Here is an 8179-nt window from a genome sequence, read left to right as displayed (position 1 = left end):
AGAAGAGTAACAGGAGCCAGTTTTATCTTTACATCAAAAACAACAGCAAGAAATGGACCAAATATACAGAAAGTAACCACGTTCAAGATGCAAGACACTAAGCATAAGAGGACAGGGGCCCATGGCAAATGAAAAACAAATGAGATGAGCCCTACAATTGCTCTAGTTTATTGCCTTGAGAGAGTTTTCAGGTGTCAGGGGAGAAAGGAAGAGTAGAGTGAAGTGGGGGGCTCTCCCTGAGATGAGGAGATAGTTCTGTGAGTCCAGGGGGACCAAGGCAGCTGAAGTTCATGGGGCAGTGTGCCAGAGGAGAGAGCTGTACAGAAAGAGAACCATAGATATCTGTGGGGGGTTCAGCTTGATTATTCAGCAAGATGCTAATCTACATTTTCATGTGAGGAAACCAATCAAGAACAGTGAGAGAACCACCCACAAAAATGAGAGGACACAGTGCCAGCAATCACCAAGAGAATAATGTCTGTCCCCACTGGCCAAATTAGGAGAGTCATAATTCATAGGTTAATGAGTAGAGCACTCAGAAAGATGGTGTCTTAGCCCTAGACAGAGCAGTGTTCCAGTTCTAACAACTCTTAAAAACAGAGTAAAAGGGAACTGTTCCCAAGTAACTTACACAAACAACAACAACAACAACAACAGCAGCAGCAACAGCAACAGCAACAGCAATGTCAGGAATACTTATACAAATAAAAGAAATATTCAGCACCCTAAAATTTAAAATCCATAATATCTGGTATCCAATCAAAAATTATCCAGGATATAAACAATCAAGTAAATACAAACCTATGATAATGATAAAAAATTAAACAGAGCAAAATTGACCTAGAACTGATTTGGATATTAGAATTAACAAACAAGTTTACCAAGCAGTTACCATAATTGTATTTCATATGGTAAAGAAGTTAAGTAGAGATATGGAAGATATTACAAATACCTAAATTAAATTTCTAGAATTTAAAACTACAATGTTTAAAGTGAAAAATAGACTGGATGAGAGTAATAGCATTAAATATGGCAGAAAAAAAAAGATTGTTGAACATGAAGGTATAGTAATAGAAACTGCAAACTGAAGCAAACAAAATTCAAGAATATAAAAGGTGTCAGTGAACTGTGGGACAGCTTCAAACACCCTAATATACACAGGATTGGAGTCACTCAAAGAGAGAATGTACATGATGTGTGATGGGAAAAGGGGAGGGATAGAAATATTTGAAGGGCGAATGGCCAAAATTTTCCAAATTTGATAAAAATCTTTCAACCTACATATCCAAGATCGATAAACCACAAGAACATGAAAACTAAACTGCATGAAAGCACATCATAATTTGATTGCTCAAAATGATCAATGAAAACAACAACAACAACAACAACAACAAACCTTAAAAGCAACTGAGATGGGAGTGGGGAACACCTTATGTTCAGAGAAAAAAATACTAAGGTTAGCAGCAGATTTCTCACTGAGAGAATGCAATCAAGAAGACATACCTCTTTTTTTTTCTCTCTCAAGTTTTTGTTTAAATTCCAGTTAATTAATATACAGAGCAATATTAGTTTTAGGTGTACAATATAGTGATTCATAACTTACATACAACACCCATGCTCATCACAAGTGCCCTCCTTAATCTCTATCACCTGTTTAACTCATCCCTACCTACCTCCCCTCCAGCAACCCTCAGTTTGTTTTCTTAAATTCCACATATGAGCCAAATCATATGGTATTTGTCTTTTTCCGACTGACTTATTTACCTTAGCATAATATTCTCTAGTGCTGTCTATGTTATTGCAAGTGGCAAGATGTCATTCTTTTTTACAGCTGAGAAATATTCCATTGTATGTATATATCTCATCTTTATTCATTTATCGGTCGATGGACATTTGGGCTCTTTCCATAATTTGGCTGTTGTTGATAATGCTGCTATGAACATTGTGGTTCAGGTATCCCTTCAAATCCGTGTATTTGTATTCCTTGGGTAAATACCTAAATTTTTGAGGAACCTCCATACTGTTTTGCAGAGTGGCTGCACCACTTTGCATCCCTACCAGCAGTATAAGAGGGTTCTCCTTTCTCTGTGTTCTAGCCAACACCTGTTGTCTCCTGTGTTATTAATTTTAGCCATTCTAACTGGTATGAGATAATATCTCATTGTAGTTTTGATTTGTATTTCCTTTTTTTTTAATTATATTATGTTAGTCACCATACAGTACATCCCTGGTTTCTGATGTAAAATTCAATGATTCATTAGTTGCGTATAACACCCAGTGCACCATGCAATACATGCCCTCCTTACTACCCATCACCAGTCTATCCCATTCCCCCACCCCCTCCCCTCTGAAGCCCTCAGTTTGTATTTTCCTTTTGATCAATGATATTGAGCATCTTTTCATGTGTCTGTTAGCCATATGTATGTCTTCTTTGCAAAAATGTCTATTCATGTCTTCTGCCTATTTTTTTAACTATGTTATTTTTTTTGTTTGGTTTTTGTTTTTTTCTGTTTTTTTGTTTGTTTGTTTGTTTGTTTTGTTTTGGTGTTGAGTTTGATAAGTTCTTTATAGATTTTGGATACTAACCCTTTATCATGTGTGCCATTTGCAAACATCTTCTCCCATTCCATAGGTTGCCTTTATTTTTGTTGATTGTTTCCTTACCTGTGCAAAAGTTTATTATCTTGATGTAGTCCCAATAGTTCATTTCTGCTTTTGTTTCCCTGCCTCCGGAAACATATCTAGTAAGAAGTTGCTATGGGTGATGTCAAAGAGGTTACTGCCTGTGTTCTCCTCTAGGATTTTGATGGTTTCCTATCTCACATTTAGATCTTTCATCCACTTTCAATTTATTTTTGTGTTCGGTTTAGAAAAAGTGGTCCAGTTTCATTCTTTTGCATGTTGCTTTCCAGCTTTTCCAACACCATTTGTTGAAGAAACTGTTTTTTTTCCCCCCATTGGCTATTCTCTCCTGATTTGTCAAAGATTATTTGACCATATAGTTGTGAGTTTATTTCTGGGATTTCTATTCTGTTCCATTGATCTAGGTGTCTGTTTTTGTGCCAGTACCAGACTGTCTTGATCACTACAGCTTTGTGATGTAACTTGAAGTCCAGAGTTGTGATGCTTCCAGGTTTACTTTTCTTTTTCAAGATTGCTTTGAATATTCAGGGTCTTTTGTGGTTCCATACAAATTTTAGGATTGCTTATTCTAAAAGAAGACATATCTTTAGATAATTACATATCTAGCAAAAATATCTTGTAAAAATTAAGGTGAAGTAAAAACTTTTTCAGATACACGAAACTAGAAAGTATCCATTACCAGCAGATACTACATAAGAAATGTTCAAATAAGCCTTTCAGGTAGAAGGGAATCATACTAGAAAACAGTGTAACTCTCTACACAAAAATTAAGAATGCTGGAAGTAGTAACTACATGGGTAAATATATGAGATTCTTTTTCCAGTTTTTTAAATCTCTTTAAAATATAACTGTTAAAGCAAAAATAATACGTATGCATTTGGGGATTAATAACATATGTAGAAGTAAACTGCATCACAAAAACAGCACAAAGTCCAAGTGTGAGAAATGGAAATACACTATTGATTACCACACATGAAGTGTTACAATATCACTTAATGGTAGACTGTGATGAAGTAAAGATTTATACTATAATCCCTAAAGCAGCTGTTAAAGTAACAAAATAACTCATTATAGCTGATGAGCCAACAAAGAAAATAATATGGAATCATAAAAATACTAAATCCAAAAGAAGGCAGAAAAAGAGGGAAAAGTGAATAAATAACAATAAAAATAGATGAAACAAAAAGAAAAAAAAATAAGAGCATGTTAAATTTAAAGCTAAGCATATCAACAATTGCATTAAATGGAAATGTCCAAGTACCCACATTAAAAGGCAGAGATGGGCAGATTGGAATTAAAAAATCAAAGCCCAACTATCTGCTACTTGTGGCTGACAGAAATAAATCAAAGGAAAATATATGAACAAAGATATGGTATGCTGATACCAAAGGAGAGAAACCAGGAATGGCTCACTCCTGGTTTTGTATTCAGATTCTTCACCATGCTTCTATGGTGGAATGCTGCCCGCACTTTGCGTCCAGTTTCAGGCTTCAAGTCCCTCCTGGACTAAAACACTTGCCCAAGAAAAGTCATCCCCAAGACTGAGACTCCTCCCTTACTCCCCCTGCCCTGCTTGCCTACCCTTGGACCTGCCCTTTCTCAAGCTTTGCTGTACTTTCCCCACCTTGATTTCTGTAGGTCTACAGCAGCTTAAAAGACTCCAGCCTGTAGTTGATATAACTCACCTTAATGTTTTGTCCCATGCTGGGACCTCCAGGCCCCCACTTTGATCTTGCCACCATCACCAATTCACAATGGATCTCCATGCCAAGGCTTCATTTACATTCATCATATGAAGCCCACTCTCTCTGCAATCATGCAGCCAATAGCTCTATAACTGCTATTCCTAGATTCTACTAATTTGCAAGTTTCCACGTACTATACCCATTCTCTGACCTAGCTTTGACCCATGTCACTTCTTGAACTTAGTAGCTTGCACACATCTCTGAACCCTGGGACTTGCTGATCTTTGCCTGGACACATTGCTATCTCTTTTGGGTACCAAATGTGCTTCACCCCAGGCACATACCAAGTGGACCCCTATTACAGTCTAGCTGAATAAAGGAATATAAAAATTATAGTCCTGAGAATAGTCTCATATTGAACTGTGATAGGAGAGGAGGTAATTTATTATGGCTACTGCCCCAGGGCTTGTAAAACTATTTTCTCTATGGGTGTGTTTCTGCCACTGTGGGTCTCTGAGATGTGCACAGGCAGAAAAGATAGTAAGTCCCCAGGGAAAGAATTCATCAAAAGTGAAATATCCATATTGAAGGAAAATGCAGGAAACTTGATCCCTTCTGTAGGAGAAAATTAGCATATAAATATAGAGTCTCAGGTATGAGCAATTTATCCCCCTGAGTAGCACAGGCTGAGTGCCACAGGTAAGGACCAGAGCAAGGCACAGTAAGGTAGTCAGGCTCAAACCTACTTGGGGGATAAGAGTGTGTAGGAATTACACCTTGTGGCAGATGCTTACCAAGAATGGCCAAGCCCAGGAATTGCCCTACCCCTTCATGCTATCCCAAGGGATTTGCTTGTGGACTTCCATCTAGTAGACCCCATGTACATGGAAGAAGCTTCTCCCATCCTAGAATTAGTTTTTTGGTGCCAGTGGATACAAATGGAACAATTACTGTTGCTGGTCATGCATCAGAGTTACTTAGGAGCTTATTGAACTTACAGATCCTGAGAATCAGAATCTTCATAGATGAGACCAAGGAAGCCTTCCTTTTCACAAGCCCCACATGTAGGTCTAATATCCACCAACTTGGTTGAGATTAGAGTTGGGGGCCACTGGGCCAGCATTATTTAAGCTAAACTCACTTTCTCCTGCTGGTCCAGCTGGGGTCTGGAGATAGCTCTAATAATGAAGTGTCTGATCATTTTCCTTTTATATGCAGATCATTGAGGTAAAAAGTCTACATGGAGCAGGAATGTGGTAGAGTTGAAGAAACGGTCCCACTAGTCATCATCAGTATCAAGATTATTGTTGCCAAATGCCATCTTTGATAAGGGTCCTTTGGTCCTGGAAATAAGGCCCTGAGCTGACATTGCCTGGAAAGACACAACCCAGGGTGCCACTGAAGAGTTTCCTCAGAAGAATCTGGGTTATGACATGAAATGGCATTATGAGACAAGAATCCACCAGTGCAAAAAATTCCAAGTGTCAGAGGCAGGCAGGAAGAAACAACAGCATGCATTATAATTAATTCATTGATCCATTATTTGCTCATCTGTCCACCCAACCATTGAAACATTATTCACTCATTCAAGGATTCAACCAACACAAGTCACTACAATTTGCTCTGTAGTAAGGTGCAAAGTTAAATAAACCCTGGTCTCTGCCTTCAGTGAATGGTCTTATGTAGGAATGTTGAGCAAATGTCAAGCATGCCATCCTGCATCTACCCTTGACCATGCAAATGTACATTCTTTCCTTGAAGGATCCAAAGGCAGCCTGAGGATCCTACAAAGCCAAGCAGTTGGGCAGCAATGGTTGGAGTTTTGAGACAAAGTGGAATTGACTCCCATACTTAGTTCAGAGGAAAGAAGAAGGGGGAATGAACATTATTGAGCATTGTACACATTATACATATTCTTTCACTTAATCCTCAAAATAATCTTTCGTAATTCATCTTATTATCCCTATTTAACTGGTATATAAAGTAAGATTTGAGAGAATATGTTATTTAGACAGGATTATTTATTTAGGCTGAAACTGGGTTGAACCCAGGTGTGTCTAGAACCAGGGTAGGAGTTCTCTTTATGAAACCAAGGTATACCCCATTATATGTCCAAAGCTGGCAAAACAGGGCTAGATAAATGTGACAGAAGGCTGCCATGCCAGGATGGCATGTGGGTGGGAGAGCCTGCACTGCTGTGTCTGTAATGAGAGCAGGGGTGGGAAGCTGCTCAGTGGATCTGTGGAGCCTCTTCCCTGCTGCCCCAGGTGCAGGAGCAGAAGCCTGTCTCCACACACTGCAGTATGGAATTGAGCAGATAATAGTTAAGGGTGAACTTTGGGCCACAAAAGGAGTTCAACTGAAGTGAAGTTAATGTATGGATAGAAGTAACTAGAAACATCAAATAGGAACATATGCAAATCACTTTCCTGTACAAATAATATATGGCCTAGTTTTTGAACTTTCTGGATTTTCTAAGCTGCTACTTTAAAGTATTGGCTAAGATGTACATGAAGGTTTAGGGTATAGATCCCCAGGAGTAGAGCAACGGTATTGGTGAAAAGGAGAGTCATCTCAATGGAAAGGTATAGAAAATCACAGCCTCTGCCAGGAGCTTCCATACAGGCATGTGCTGGGCTGGTGACAGATGGAGCACCCAGGAGCCTGGTGATATTTTTCACTTTCCATATGAATAATCTGGCAGTGAGGAGGCACAGCTGGTTTGGGATAGGTGGCAACTTTAATTTTTCTTCCTTTTACTCCAAGATTTAGAGTTTGCTGGAAAGTTAGAGGTGCCTTGTTTGAATGCGTTCTATAACCAGTGTACTATATAGTACCTACCAATTTTCCAAAAGCAAAAGAAATGGGAAGTTCATCATGTGAGTTCATTACTACTTTCCATTGTCACAGAAGTCTCATAGGTTTGGAAAATTTTCATCTTAAAAGAAAATGTAGACTGGTATTTTCATACAACTTTTTCCTTTGGCTAGAATCCAACTGGGCAAATAGTGGGTTTCCATTTTCCAAGAGTTTTAGATAGATTAGCTTACTGAATTTTCACAATGATCCTGTGTTTGGGATTTATTATTCCTTCCCCCCCCCCACCCCCACTCAAATAAGAAACTGAACAGACAGAAATCTGGAAGAATCAAATTAAGTCAGACTTCTTTGGAAAGAAATATTTTATCCAAGGCAGCTTTCAAGTTTGGGGGAAAAACGTGCTTTCTGGAGATAGAACAATTATTCGGTCTTTGTGAGTCCTGTTTAGACTCTTCCCCACTTGACTCCTCACACTTTCCATTTACAGGAAAGCTCCTTCACACTCTGGTCTTGGCTTAGCAGTCATGAAATCACTACACAGGCCTAGGCCTAAGAGGTGGCTGTTAGAACTTTAGGAGGCCGATATCCCCCCTAGTAGGCCAGATGCTTGGGGAAGGTGGCAGTGTGGTAGTAGTACAGAGACCATCATAGGAGTGTTGTATAAACAAGATGGGGGTAAAATGTTGTGGGGAGAGGTCTGGTGACCATGGAGTGGGAAAAGTTGGAGTGATAACAGAAGAGGTTCCCCTTCCTCTACCAAACATGTAGTATAAACCTTGCCCCATAATAGATGAATACGATAGATGAATCATCCCATAAGCTTGTAAGTGCATGGATGATAAATGAATGAATGAATGAATGAATCTATTTTTATTTTTCTATGTCACATCCTATCTTCCCTAATTACATTTCTTTTTATTTTCCCTATTTGATTTGGAGGAAAGTCAGAAGTGTGGGTTTGAGTTTTGGTATCTGTCTTGAAGCATCTTCAGAAAGACTTCCCTATAAATTGATCCCTTTAAAACCTGCTC

This window comes from Ursus arctos, unplaced genomic scaffold, assembly GCF_023065955.2.
Source record: "Ursus arctos isolate Adak ecotype North America unplaced genomic scaffold, UrsArc2.0 scaffold_1, whole genome shotgun sequence".
NCBI classification, from domain to species: domain Eukaryota; kingdom Metazoa; phylum Chordata; class Mammalia; order Carnivora; family Ursidae; genus Ursus; species Ursus arctos.
Note: the sequence above shows the minus strand (reverse complement) of the source record.